The sequence below is a fragment of the Cinclus cinclus genome, chromosome 7 (assembly GCF_963662255.1).
Source record: "Cinclus cinclus chromosome 7, bCinCin1.1, whole genome shotgun sequence".
In the NCBI taxonomy this organism is placed as follows: Eukaryota; Metazoa; Chordata; class Aves; order Passeriformes; family Cinclidae; genus Cinclus; species Cinclus cinclus.
In genome coordinates, this window is record NC_085052.1 from 30,356,481 (window position 1) to 30,372,272 (window position 15,792).

A 15,792-nucleotide genomic window follows, 5' to 3' on the forward strand; every position below is an offset into this window, starting at 1 on the left:
CAGCTGTAATTGCAGTTGGCTTGCTAGTGATTTGCTGGAGGAAGGACCTAAAGAGTGAAACTTCTCAAAGTCTCAATGCTGATATGTATCAGCTGTAGACAGATAAATGCAGGCCACTGTCACCAGCTAACTCCCCAGAAAAAGTACTGTTGATTCCTGAATGGGTTGTGTGGATGTTTTTTTTTTCTCAGTATTACTATAGCATTTTATTTTGCTTATAAATCCCTATAATCATGGTTCATATGTTGGTGTCACCTGAGCGGCCAGGAGGAATTGCCTGGTGTCAGAAAGTATTTAATGGATTTGCACTGGTGTGGAGTTGCACCAGTTGACAGAGATACAACCAGTAAATATATCAATAACTGAACTCCTTTGCTGTGTTTCTGTCGGAAAGACTTGGCTTTTATGAGACTGACATTTCTCTAAGCAAACAGCATTATGTTATGCCCCAAGACTAGATTTCCTTGCATCATTTCTCCAGCAGACTTGTCTGACCACAGGGACATAGCTTATCAAAAAAACTTCTTAAAGGAATATTTTACCCATAAAACTTAGAACCTGAGCAATGTCTTCCACCCCATTTGCATTTTGGAGTAAAAATACATGGACTAAGCTAATAGACAAGCCACTGGAAATCATGGTACATATTCCAGTCTTTAAGATATTGTGAGGTTTTTTCAGAGCTTTTTTCATTCTCCAGTAAAACAGCTGAGGAAAACATGTTATGATTCAGAACAATTTCAAGTATTTCCCAGATATTTTGTACTGCCAGATGCTGCTGAAGTATCCCACTTAATATTCAGTTTGCTTTGCCAGTAATGCAGCAGATTAATAAACCACATTAGGTGGGAAATAGCTTTTTGAGAGAACTAGGAAAGATAATTCAAGGTTTTAAACAAAGCCATTGAAGCAGAAACAGGCTGGCGTTTCCCAAAACCTAATCAAATACTAGCAGAGCAGTACACATCATTTGGAAGTTAAAAGTCAAGGGAGAAGATTTTAAAATACTTTAAAAAACACAGTTTCAATTGCCAGCAGACAGTACCTCCCAATGTCAAACCTCTATCACTATAGGCATTACCAAGTCTTGTTGAAACAATCATCTGTTCTGTGAGGGGGCATCTTCTAATCACAGTGGTTGCTTAGGTCTGGTGGAGGACCTGCACATGCTCCTCACTCCTTGCTGGATCTGAGACAGAAATTCTGGGTGTTTTTTTATTTCTACATTTTTTATCATAGTCAAACAACTGGCAATTGGTTTTTCATGGTCACAAGGAATTTAACTTCTTCCTGTCATACTGTTGGTAAGTAATGGTTTGGATGTCCATCGGAGTTATAAAAAAACTGAATTTCAGTAGCTGCAATGAGAGGAGAAAAACGAAAAAATAAGTGTGTGTAAATGTTTTTATAAATGCTGGAGTGTATCATCAGGGAGGCTGTATCTGTTCAGCTTGAACTCTACTGGAGCTAGAGCACTCTCCTCAGGGATTTAAGGTCAAATCCCTTTGGGTACAGAGTGGAATTAAAGCAAATTTTTCTGCCTTGTGTTTGTCCCATACACTTTGAATAAACAAATTGCTTAATTCTCAAATACTATTGGAAAACTATTTTACTGTGATTTTGTCTCCCTAACTGAAATTTCTGCAGAACCCTAAGTTCTGTGTCCTTCAGACATCTAGTTTCACATTTCTCAGAGAACTTAATGTTCATGGGTGCGTGTTCTTGTACAACCAAGGTCTGGTGAGGGTCAGCAGAAGGCTTTTTTACTTTATTCCCCCTGCCCGCAGAATTTTACTTGAATATGCCATACTTGAAAGCAATGCTTTATTATTTAAGTAGTATTGTCAAATGAGCTAATTACTGGTGTGAATTTCCTCACTTGTTTTTATTAATTTCAACAAAACTAAGTAAATGCTGCTGGTAAATATTCACTCTGCAAGACCTTAGGCCAGTCAATAAAGTTGTAGCCTCGACTGTCTGTTACTATCACTCTGTTGAAGTGAAAATGCACAGTAATTTGTTTCTAGCAAAACGGGAAGAACAAAATCACTTGGCCATTTAGTTGGAGGTAGTGTCTTGTCTGAGCATGGACTGGAGCACTTCAATGAAGTGAGCTGACCTCCAGCAAGCAGGGGCATTATTTACATTGAGCTCTACAGTTGGTCTAAAAATATTATCTAATGCCAAGGTCACTTCTAAAAACAGCTTTTAGATGTGACATTCTTCTCCCCAAAAGATGTGTACTGCACAAAGTCCAAAACCCATGAAGTAAGTATGTAGGACAGAGAGCTGTAGCCTCAGTCTGTTGTGAATAAGTATTGCCATCAAGAAACCTGCTGGGTGTGTTGTGAAGCCTCCTGATTCTGAACCAAAATGTTGGTATTTGGTTGCCATAAAATCACCTTTTCCTTAAGTCTAAGCACAAGGAATTGCTGCCCAGTTTCTTGGTCAATGCTTCAGTAAAGAATGATGCTCTCAAGAGTACATGACTGGGAAAGGACAGGTGTCCTAGTTTGAAAGACAGGTGTTTGCTAAGGAAAGCAGAAGCCTCCCTTTGAACTGAAAAATGTGATCCTTCCTTCCTACAGATTATTATGATTTTGAAATTAAGGGAGCTCTCAGGCAAAGATGTGGGGGTAGGAATAACAGTTCTTTACTAGTATATCTAACAAGACAAACAAGAACAACAACAGCTATGAAATTACCCACAAACAGAACAGTAACTCAGTCCCAGTGTTTTTTGGCTGCAGGCACCTTTTCCCTGAGCTGCAGTTCCCGGTGCTGGGGGCGGGCGGGTCCCGCAGAGCCGCAGGAGGGCTGGGGGTGATGGCAGAGCTGTCCCAGGGGGAGAGAGAGATGGAGAGAGCCCTCCGCTCACGGTGTGGGTCCTGGTGCTCAGCAGAGTGCTGGATGGTGGCAGGTTACAGAGAGAAGGCAGCAGGGCAGGGTCTGACAGTAGTGAGGATGGCTCCTGGTGTTGGGATGGCAGGAATGGCACTCAGGCACCGATCGTCCTTCTCGTCTGAACTCCGCGGGGGAAATGGGGAGAGCCAGAGCCTTCTGTCTGCTCTTCTGGATGTTTGGATATCGAGGGGTTTCCCTCTCCCCTCCCCCTTGCCACCAGGGCCCAGTCAACAGGTAACTTAGCATGACAACGGGGAAAATTCCACAGAGGGAAAAGGGAAAGAACCGACCCCCAACAACAGGAAGTCTAGCTTTCCCAAATTAATGGCTAATTCTGAACTGAGAGCAAGGCTAGTTACCACACAACTTTTTTTTCACATCCCTGACATGGAATATGTTCTTTGTTGTTTGGAATGCCTTTGTGCTGCTGCTTTTATAGCACAAGCAGTTTCAGAGAAAACAGGGGGATGCTTCCCTTTTTTGGTTACTTCAGTCATGTGCTCTTATATTCCACAACTGAAACTTGCCCCAGTAATTTAACATTTATCCAATTCCTTTTATTGTGGAAAAGAGAGGACAACTCACTGTAGGTGAGCAGGCTACAGACTTCTGTGACTTTAATTTTGTATACCAAGAGTTGTCTTCCAATTACTGTTACACCTTGTTAAAGTAAACTAGTATGATGCCACAAGATCTGTGTCTACTTATTTTTTTGTTATGATTCATAAAGATTTAAGTTCAGGGCATATAAAAATCTCTCATTTTATGGATCAGCTATGCAGAAATGTGTTTGATAGCTGTCTACAGTGTGCTTAGCAGGAAGTTTTAATCCCTATATTAAGTTCATTATTAAGGGCAAATAAAAGTGTCTGTCTTGGGGGACAGATTATTAGCATATACAGGAATCTCAAAATGCTGCAGGAACTTTTTCTTTTGGAAAAAAAACCAAAACAATCAAGGCAGATCTATCCTGTTGGGCATTTGTCTTAATATGAAAGCCAATTATCAAATTCAGATTTACTTGCTCTGCTGGCTAAATTTGAGGGTATCTGTGTCACTGTAACCAGAGCAGTGTCACCAGGCTGACTGCTAAATGCTGCTGAATCGAGCAAGCACAAATAGCACTGTTGTTATGGGAAACTGGTCTTTTGTCCTGCCTATTCCAATGCCAAAATACTCATGTTGCCTTTTGTAAAGAGGCGTGCAGAGTTACTGGAGCCCTTAGAGTACAAATTATTAGTGATACAGAGCAGACATACCTTGTCACATCTATCGAGGATGTTTTTTTCAGAAATTGCTTAGGGATTAACAAACTAGCAGGCACACCAAGACAAGTCTGAAATGGATGAAGTGTGTTTTGAAGGAAGGGATCACAAGGTTGATGTTTCTCTTCTTTGCTCACCAGATACTCATTTCATAAAATATGCAAAGGTAATGGCAATTAGTAGTGAAGACCAAAGATGACAAAAAATAACTGGCAATGGTAAGTGTGTGATAAAGCTTCTGATGCAATCAGGCTGGTCAAGAGAAAGCAAGTGCAAGTCCTTTCAAGCACTGCCTTTGGGCATGGAGGGACAGACAGATCCAGGCAAAGCAGACACAGTCACATCCTCTCTGATAGATGAATGGTTATGGGGAATGTGATCCGCTGTCCAGAGCCAGCTCAGCTATGCTGGATACTGTCACAGGGGATGCCATAGGGAATTTTTAAAGTGGCTTCAATGGAGGTGCAGACAGAAATTACGGAAGTACGCTTTCTAAGCAAGCATTGTGCCAAAGGTCAAGCTTTCATTTCTAAATTTCAGTGTTAGAAAGCACAGAAATTAGGAAAAGTAAATTAGAAAGGAAAGAACATTTGAGTATTTTCCAAACAAAAGAGAATAGTTTTCATCCAGTCTAGTAAAATTAAATTCAGTAACAAGTGACATGTACAATATCCTTGGAAAGTGTTGCTGGAAATCATCATAAATTGTAGCTCAGTGGATTATTTTTCAGCTTTGAGACTTTGAGAGTAAAACTCCACAGATGTTTTAGGTTACCAGATTTTAATCTGCAAGTATAATTCTCTGGATATCCCTCATTTTCCTTTAAGAGCAGTCATTAAAATTTGCTAATATCTCACCCTTCCTTCAGAAAGCACGACAGACTGAGGAAATAGCAGTTTTCCAGACTTTATGCCAAAGCAAAGTTTTTCATTAATTGTTGTCAAGCAGTTTGTTTCTCTCCCTGTTATAAAACAGGTGTCTCTATCTCCGCAGAACAGTGCCATGGTAAATTGAATGAGGCAGGCACTAATATATATCCCTGAGAGTTGAAATGCTTTGAACATCATGAGTCATATGTGTGTGGCTGGAGCTGAAGAAATAGAATTACAGAAACTGTTTTCCTATTAACATCTTATGAAAATAGAATTTATGTAACTTAAGAGCTTTGGTAGTCTATGTAAAAAGTGAAGTCAGTCCTGTTTACACCAAGGACTATTTTGAGCTAGAAAATTCATAATTCCTCCAAAGGTGGAGGTTGAGTTTGCTTTATTTCATACTTAGAGTCTGTCTCTCCTATTAAGCAGCAAGGTTTCGTCGCTGGCGTAGCTGTGCATCTGCCTAAACCTCTCTGGGATAACAGGGCTGCATCTCTGATCCAGCTGGTGACATATCTTGACTGGGAACTGAGTAGAATCACCTTGCTTTAGATGCTTTAGGGGTGAAAGGTGTATAAAGCACCACAGGGAAGCTTTGTGTGGTGTGGCTGTCCCTCAAGCAGGGTTCTTTCACCCAGCGTGCAAGAACAAATCAACACACTGAGCTATTTGGTTTTGTTATCATTCTGAGAATGGAGTGCCAGGCATCACTCATTTCAGCATGCAAGAACAGCCTTTTATACAAAATGATAACAAAGAATGATACAGAAACAGGTGATTTGGTCACTCACACCTATATAACAGAATTCACATTGTGTGTGTGGTGGTCTTCATTGTACTGTCCTTTACATACATGGATCTCCTTAGGAGTGTAGTTTTTGGCTTTATAATTGTCTAAGCTAACTTGAGATCCTATTTTCATCCTATCTGGCACCAAGAAGTTAAATAATAACTTTATACTCTGTTAGAGTTTTGGCTTGAATATATTTGAACAATTAATTGTCAATGAAATAAGGATTTCCAGCACTCAGCTCCTGGGGCTCTTCATTTCTCTGCTGCTCTGGCACCTTGTTGTAATGGTTTCAAGACTGGCTCACAGTCCCTGTGAAATTTTTGTGGATTTTTTTTTTAACATCACATGGCATCAATATAAACCCAGGGTTTTCCTAACTGCAGTTAATTGGTAACTCTCATTTATGAGTGTCACTTTTGCCAAGTGTAGCTGCTGATTGTATTTCTGTTCAGAAATATTTTAAGATGGCATGCAACTTCCTAAGATAAAGTTGCATTTTCTCTTGGCTCTTGATGGTTCCTATGGGAAAAAATTCTCCTCCAGAGAAACCATAAGCTAGTTATGTCAATGAGGGAAGAATTCCAGAGAATGGGTTTGAGAAGCACACTCCCAAGCCAGAGCCCTTGTTGAGGAGAATAGATTTCAAACGTGTTAAATATACTTTAAATTACAGACTTGGATTTCTCTGGAACTTCAAATACCTTTGAGCCTTATTCTTCTAAATTTTTCTTTCTTTTACTGTTGCTGCATCAAAAAAAAAAAATCTGCTCGTGGTGTGAGAATTGCTAATTGGGCTTTTCAATTACCATAAAATTTGTCAGTGCTTGATAAAGTGTGTTGCTGTTGTGCGCTGTAGCGATAGCGTAATTAAAGCAGATGCAGAAATATATAAATAGCCAGCTCCTTCTGCATGTGCCATTCCTCCAGACCTCTGGGATGTGTGTGGGGCAGCCCTTGGCTCCAGGGAACGGGGTCGTTCTGATGGTGATGGCAGCACACGGTGCCAGCATCAGCAGCTGCGGGAATGCAGCCGGGCATTGGGCTCTGCTTTTGGAGCTGTTCCTCCGCTCCACAGGGAGGGAATGTCAAATCGTTCTTCACACAGGGAGGGGTTGAAAGAAAGTGTCTCAAAGCCGATTTTATTTGCTGCTGAAGCAAAGTTAGGGAGCAGAACTCTTCAACTACTTGAATTCATTTTAGCTTTCTACCCGAACGTTAGCATTTTGCATTTTTCATGACTCAGAATGCATGGGAAAGATGGCATGCAGATTTGTTCCTAAAATGAGAGCCATCATTATGTAATATTTTAGTTTTCATATTTTTGTTTAAATATTTTTGGTTTTATGGTCAAATATGTTTTTATTTTGCTCTTTGTGCGATTTGTTATTCTGAGCAATATTAAAGACCTGTTGTCCATTGACTTTGTTTCTCTCCTGCAGATTGTCTTTTAAAATTGCCTAGCCTGGGAAATAACAGACAATGAATTTTACAAGATTCTTTCTCAGAAATGGCACTTAAGATCTGTGGTTTTCTTCTAGTGTGACATTAATGCTGTTTGTGGCACAGGAGGACTGTCAAGAGAATTTGGAAATTAGAGATATGAATCATCATGAAAACAGTGGTAATATTATTTTCCAAGGCTGCTGGTCTGTGATGTAACTGTGGTTCAGATATTGCTTTATTACTGAGAATAGAAATTCAGTGGGATGGGAAAGAAGTTCCCTGGTCCTCCTTGATGATTTCTTTGATACCACAAACCATCTAATGGTTTTATTACATTTAATTATTTTGGAGTAATTCAGTAATTGAGAGTAATAGCACAAAAACCTATCTGTACAGGAGGATGAGAATGCCAGCTATTGATTGCAACAAATTCCAAAGCATTTCCAGAGAGGATGAACATGGCCAGAAAGTTGTTTCTATTATTTCTCTCAAATTTCTGATAGGGGATTGTTAGGCCAATAGATTAATTACCAAGTTTCATGAAATGTTCTAAACCTAGAAGTGACTAGCTAGCTTTATAGCAATTGAATATACTAGCAATATAGTGCTGTACAAATATACAAAGCCTCTTGTTTTGCCTTCTATTTTATTAAATAATTAATAATTTGCTCTAATATTTCAACTTTCCTGAATCCCCAGCATATTGGGTTAAAATGCTGTCTGTTTTGCTTTGGCTTTCTTGTGATCTGAAGATTCAATTATGGTTAACTTCAGTGAAGTAATTCAATTAAGTTTTTGGCTGTTTATGAAGTAATGAAATAATTTTGGTGGCTAACAAAAATAATATTTGGCATTGCTTTTCACTGTATTACAGTACTGGACTTCAGTGATAAAAAGTTGCTGGGGGTAATTAAAAGGATGAAGTCTAAATGCTTTTGGTATGACCAATGGGGATTGCTGTGGAGACCCTTTCTTATTAACAGGGTAACATTTGGCTTTTACTGCTCAGCTGGTTTGAAGGCAAAGTTTTTATTCTGCAGAGAAGGCTCGGAAAATTTTTGTCACTAAGTAAAAGTCTCAATAACTTCTCCTTGCATGCCACAGGCATACCCCTGGATGGAATAAGGGAAAGCATTAGTAAAAGCCCAGATTCCTGGGGAAGAAGAAGGAATTATTTCTTTCAATTTGACTTGTGCATGGAATATTTTAATGGAAGTGTTTTAATATTTGTGGTTAAATGTGTTTTGCATTTTTTCTAGTCTATAATTCTGAGAAACAGCCGTGAAACTTTTCTTACATATGGCCAGTACTGTAAATTAATTAGAAGCTGTGCCCTCACATGCCATCCAACATCTGAGTCCTGCCTGTGTCACTCCAGCTGGAGCTCTTGTCAAGTCACACCTGTAATGGTGGACACGTATACACTAAAATAACCTTTCCAGTTTGTTGGTAACAGGAAGAAGGTTTAGAAGGGCAATTTTGTGCCCCACTTGGATTCTGAAAATGTTAGGGCTCAGTGGTCTTTCCTTGAGTCATGATGCCCCTGAGAGGAAGGAAAAGTGGACTGGAGGCTCCCAAGTGGCACCTGGACCACTGGTGGGCAGGGCAGACACATCCCTGGCAGCGCAGCTGTGGCTGACCAAGACTCTGGGCGGGTGCATGGTGAATTCAGGGCCTGGGTCTGAAAGGGGCTCAGACCTTATGGCCAGGGCAGGAGGGGCACCAAGGTGTTCAGTCGTCACACCTGGCTCAGACTGCCTCGCGTGCGATGCAACTCGGTTCATCTGCAGTTCAGTACTTGGGGCTGGTGTTGTTCTCCATCACTGCTTGTTATTTTCCCTGATACTTTGATGACTTCTGTGTGAAACACTGGCACTCATTTTCCATCACATTTTCCAAGGAATGTTCCATTTTCGTTCAGGGTTTCCCAAAGCTCTGGCATTTTTGCATCATACATATTGCATGTACTTTTCTTCCAAGTAATACAGTGATATAAGTGAAATAAGAGTATATCTCAAAGCTAATGATTATTTATTTTCCATTTCCTATGTAAAGGGTTCATAAGGAATAATTTCTTAGAAAAAATAAATCAAACCAAAGCTTCACGCTGCTACTACTTCACAATATAACTGCTGTAAAAATGAAGTTTCTGAATTTCTGCTTTGGTTTTATTGCAATATGTTGAACTGGATATGTCAGCAGGGGCAGTTTTCTTCCTAGATTTGAAGTTCAGTAGTTTTCCAGACAAATAGCATATTCCTGAGTTATTGGAAAATTCGTGTGGAGCAACTTCACACTGGCCAACTTTGCATGTCACCTCTGATGTTTCTGTTGGCTGGCAAAAAATGGCTGTTATTTGCAATTTCTAAATCTGTTCTATTATTTCTGCTTCTTTTGACTCTTTCTCTGCAAAGCATGAAATCTAGTAGCCTGAAAGTGGGAGACTAAATAGTAAAAGGAAAAGACAGTGGTTACATTGAATGCAAGCAAACATCCAGTCAGACTGTTAAGATGTTTAAAATCAACTGTGATATACAAGTTGCTTGATGATTTTGAGAAATACTTTTATCTCTTGAGAAGATTGATAAGTGGATAATTTATTTTTTTGTGAGCACAAATGCATTTTGTATTTTTTATCTTGGCAGTTCTATGAAGCAGAAAATACCAGATGAAGTTTTGTTGAGGTTCAGATTCAGTGTGGAAAAACCTAAGGTGTCTTCAGAGAAAGTTCTGAAAATTTTGCTACTTAAGCTTCTGACTTGTTTGTTTTAGAGACTGTACTAAAGTGGTCACAGGAAAGACAATATCCTCACTGAAATTCAATCCATATGTTAATTTTTGCTGGCTTATGGCTATATATTATTTCTTTACAAAATAAAATCTGAGAAAAAGTTTTAGTTAAGCCCTTACAATTGACAGCTTTCATCCTTTAGCCTTTGCAGGTTTAGTGACATTTAGTGACAGAGAATTGTATTAGAACTGCGTGCTGCAGATATTTTCTTATGGATAATTTTTTCCATTAAAATCCTCAATGTGCCAAAGTATTGCTTTCTTAAATGCTCCTCCCTTAAATCTATGACTCCTTCACCACCTGTCCTGAAGAGAATTAAACTGACAGAGGTTTTCAGAACAGTAGCCACAATGACTTTCTCTCCTCCAGCTGTGTTTTGAATTCTGTATCTTGTATTTCTTCTTAATTCTTTGATTTGGAAAGTTTACTACTTTTTTTTTTTCAAAATTACAATTTTTTTATAAAAAGTGCTTCCATTTTTCTCACCTGCTCAAAAACTTCATCCCATATAGTCCATAGTGTGTTTTGGGAACGATCTGCATCAGAATTTCTAGTTTTTCTTGTGGGTTTCATTTTAAAAGATTTGTTCAGATGAGCAAGGACTGCCCTGAGAAGTGATAACAGAGTTTTAAAGAAGCTGTATATAATTAAAATGGTAAATAGAATAATTTGCTGCAATGTTATTTGAGAATATTTTAATCCCTCAGCCTGGTCACACCTGAGCGCCTAGGAAGACCACAGATTTCACCAGGCTTGTAAAAGTGTAATGTGGCTCTGCTGAGAAAGCAGATGGTGCAGGAACACAGTGGGTGGGCTCCTGGATAGCATCCACCCAAAGCACACAGCCTCAGGTGTCACGGAGCTCTAGGGAAAACACAGCGTGCTTTTGCAGTGGTACTGGTAGTTATTTTTGGGCTGACAGGTAAGGGCTGAGTTTACACCTTGCTCCTGCCAGGGCTGAGATGAGGTCAAGGAATGGTGTCAGAAGCCAGGGGTTCATCACATTTAGGGGTTCTTTAAGCACACAGCCTCCAGGATGGCAAGAGGGACCCTTGTCCTGCAGTTTAGTGTGGGATGGACAACTTGCTTAGTCTCCCTTCAGTGGAGCTGAGAGGTGTGAGGCAGGTTAATGAAAGTATAAAGAAGTGGTCACCAAGGAAATGTGAGCTGCTTGACTCTTCATTCTCCCTCTTTGAATTAGATTCATCTGTCCATTTCAGTTTTTTCCAACAAGTTTGCTCAGATTGATGACAAAACAAGCTTCATTTTAAAATGCACCTTGAAAGCAGAAAGGCAATTTTATTATTATGTATTTATGGAGTGTGTCCATTCCTTGATTTACAGGAGATTTTTGTTCTAAATGTTTCTGTTCTATGTGCCTACTTGTCTGATAACTGAAACTGCTGTGAAATGTAAAGAAAATGACAGTTTAGGATAAGTGCAGCTGTAGAGACCCATGTAAGTTATAAAAATCAAATTAGGAGCTCATTAAACATGGAAAAAAGGAGCCCATGCTGAGCTCTGGCCTCACTACAGCAAAGTAAGAAGTGCCTGTGGTTGTGTTAACCAGTTTAAAATTAACTTTACCCGCTGTATTGGAATTGCAGCAGTGACCACAGCAGATGTGGTTGCAAGTTTCCAGGAGAGGTATGCTAGAAATACTTGGAAATAGCCAAATTATAAACCATTATGTTTATTTTTTGTGTTTTACTGTAAAAATTGACTTCTTATGTCAGTCTACAAATATTTTCATATTAATTGAGTGAAAAGTCAAACATGCACCAGTATCATAATTTTCTCTGCTTCACAATCCTCCCGTTAAATTTGAAAGCAGCACCCTGACAGTACTTCAGAGGGTGGTGAATTTTGTTTTTGAGAAAGCTGATTACTTATATGTTGTTTATTTTATTAGACGTTCAATTTTAAGTTGGCAAAAATATATTAGCTCTTTATAGTGTGGACACCAGACTGAGATATTCATGTTTATCTGAAAGTGAGTACTCATATGAATATCCACATATAGATCAACATATTTTTATGAGAAAGTTGCCATTTTTGCTTAACTTTAGGGTGAACATTTGAGACACTTGATGCTTTGGCTGTTCTTTGTCATATGAAATGCTGCTGGAGTGCTACCTTAATGCTGACCTAATTTATTTTATGACCCTATTACCTGCCTGGTCAGCACAGGAACCTGGGCTGGTCACTGCCTGTTGCTTTTCTCCCTCTGTCCTTCAAATAAGAAAGTTCAGGAAAATTTAAATTTCTCATGAGGAGAAGGCAATTTGCTTAATAGCCAGATATTTGAAAATTCTATTAATCTTTCTTTTTCACTCCACAGGAGCTCTGGGCTCTTTCTAAAGTCTCCCTTTCATATCCTGACATAGATCACAGGGTTAGATTTATCTGTCTATGTCTATCTTGGACTTCTTGTTTTGGGTGTTCTTAATGTCATTATATCTTGCTGGTCAGGGCAAAAATATTTTTTTTTTGGTCATAGAGATTCTTTCTCATGTTCCTTCTCACTAGGAAGGATCAGTTTGATTTAGTTAGGGTGACAGTTTCATTGTCTTTTTTTGCCTCATTTGAGGGATTACATTGACATTTCTGAGCACTGATCAGTTCTGGGATTTGTTATATATAGTCTTGCTCCTTATGATAAATACTGGCATTTAGACATATGTCAATACCTTCAGTTTATTTGCAGCTTTGTGTATGTTAAGATGGAGATAATATTTCAGCTTTTCATGAAGCCTTGAAAAACAGTTGAGATGTTCAAGCCATGTTTTACTGTAGCATCTTTTCTAATGCTGTGGTTAAATGGAGTACAAATTCCATGAAGAACAACAGCAAGTTCACACCTCAGGCATTGGTTCAACCCCTCGCAGGATCAGTGCATCAGTTCACACTGGAAGTGTAACCCAGGTGTCCAAAAGCTGAGCAATCTCCTCTTTTCTCTGCATTATCTTCAAGGAGTTCAGAAACCAGAGCACCAGGGGACCCTTGGGTGAATTATTGTCCTGCTGAGACAGATGAGTGCCATTATGTCTCATGGCCAATCTAAGCAATACTGAGGGGAAAACACTGCACGTTTTACTGCTGGGCTCAAGGTCTCACTCTGCCTGGCCACTGCCTTTCAGAGAGGGCCAAGGCAGTGGTGGGAGAGGAAGCCTGGGTCACTTCTACTGGTTGGCTTTTGAACCAGCTGGAAAGCACAGGGTATAAAATTTGTAGAGATACGGTTCTGAGGTGTTATATTCCCTGCTTGTCAGAGTCTGAGGTCTGTTTGGTGAGTGTTTCCTCTGGGAGAAAGTCACTCATATGTGAAACAGAGTGGAAAAATAGAAAGATTTCTCATATGCCTATTTTTAGGCAGTTTGCTATCCAGATCAAGGCACTATTTTGTCTGGTTTTCTTAAGAGCTAAAAATAATCTCTCCATGGCATGGTTGTCCCTCAACAAAGACTCTTTCTGTGCTGTTCCAAGCTCAAGGAGTTCACAGCCCTCTGGAAGTTTCTAAAGTGGTATCTGGAATAAAGGCAATAAAACAGCTTCACATTGAAAAAAATACCAGACATGTAATAGCACCGTGAGGCAGGAATATCTGATATAGCTGTCTGTCAGTTGGAGGCTGTTAAATCACACTTGATACCAAAAGGGGCCCAAAGTCACTGGATTAATGAGAATCATCTCAGTATCATCAGGCCACACACTCAGAAAATAAATGCCTCTCACTGGGCCAGGCTCGTGACTGGCAGCAATTTACCCATGCACATTATTCTCTGACTTCTTGCCAATGCAATTTCAAGGAATATTTAGTACATGCTATCAATTATTGTATTTCTGTCTTACTTAGAAAGGAAATACAGAGGCAAACTTAATTTAGCTTATGAATTGCCCAAGATAAGAAATGAAAATGGTATCCCACCCTGCAAATAAATAAATAGAAAACAGGAAGCTGAGGCCACAGAAGCTTCAGATGAGCCTGCATAGAGGGATCCATAAACCCATGGTTAGTTGTGGGCTGCTTTGCTTAAAGATTGAGGTGCCTCAGATAGATTTGTCTAAGTTATCATGAGATATTCCACAGAAACAAAAAGGAAATTTTGTGGTGTGATTTCTTTAAAGATTACTGGGTTCAATATTGCCATATGAAGTTGGTTTTTTTTTTCTATAATATTGAATGTGGCAATAATTGCAAAGATTCTCAAAAGAAACAAGACTGAGAAGGTAGCTGTGTATACTCTCCAAAAAAAAAAAATCAAAATGCATTGAAATATCATAGTATATTTCAGTATGATGTATGGGATGTAATAAGAAGATTAATACCTACGAATTAAGCTATAATAAATTAAAAACTGTAGCCAAGATAAATAAACCCACCCAAACTTACAGACTTGAATCCTGTCAAAGCTAGAACTGCCAAAAAATTTGTTACACACACATACATTTTATCTGTACATTACTTTTTCTGTGTGGTTGCTAATCTTTGATTCTTTTCTTGATTTGAACATGAGGCAAATTAAATTATGGGTTCCTGACATAAGAACTCTTTTTTTTTTCTCGTTTTCTTGACCCATTTTTCAGTACTGCCTTGGGTTAGCAGTATTTTTTTTTATCTGCTGACTTCACTGTAAATCTCACTCTTTCTTGAGATGAGGTGGATATAAATTGGTTGAATCATAATTCACGAGCTGTAAAATTAATTTAGAAATTGTTTCTTTAATATTTGGGATGCAATAGAACCCTCAACTTATCTATAATAAATGCAAGATAAGGAAAAATGTATACCTGTACACATATTGTCCTGGCTTGTCCTCAAACAGTGCATGACTTCTAGTTTTGGTAAAACTAAAATACCATCAAGGCATGTGTATTTTACTGAGAAACACATGTGCTGGAACTGAACAACAAATAATTCAAGTTGGGATAGTTGCTTTTTTTTCATTTTATGCTCCTTTTTTATTGATCTCTGAACACTTCAGTGTCTTGCCAGGTGCATTTTTCAGAGACAGTAGCCTATGCAGGGGACTAATGGAAAAATCAAGAGTGGTAGTGATGGCATGGGAGAGTCTTTTCCCTGGAAATGGAAGGGCACAGCTTCTGTAAGAATTGTATTTGTAGGTGCTACTTTTGCACAAAGAACACAAGAAAAACAAGCTGGTAGCAACAAATGCTTCTCTAGTTATTGCAAACATTTAGCACATACACTTGCACTCCTTTATTTATGTAGAAATGAAATCAATTGGGGGCCAAAATGTGAATATGTAAAGGTCAAATTCAGAAAATGCCAGTTTTTAGAAACTTCAAGGAAGAAGACGTTTCTCAAAGAGTTTAGTAAGGTTTGTTTTGCTTGGCAGAGGGAGCTGTTCTTAAGAGTGCTTATTGTTTTATCTCGTGGTAGAATCAATGAGACTGTAATTGTACGACAGTCACTGTTCTGACTTCCACTTAAAGGAAAAAAAATTACTTTCTCCATGGTACTGCTAATAGAGAATGAGACACTTTTTGAAGTGTTTCAGATTTTAAATGCAGAGGTGGTTTTTCTTCTCCACAAAAGAAAGTGATTTATTTCTGGTGTCGTATTTCATGTTGTCTGGTACAAATATAATAACTAACAATATGAGGGGTTCATACAAGGCTATCACAAGGTATGAGTGAAATATAAGTAAAGCCTGATTTTATTAGGTCAGCCAGGGATTAATGACTCCAGGACAACTG

General features: G+C 38.9%; 1 protein-coding gene across 1 annotated transcript in view; it reads left to right on the plus strand.

Moving 5' to 3' along the window:
• The window catches only part of FAM13C (family with sequence similarity 13 member C), a 116,022-nt gene that overhangs the window by 32,084 nt on the left and 68,146 nt on the right, over positions 1–15,792 (plus strand). The gene's annotated exons all lie outside the window — the stretch shown is intronic.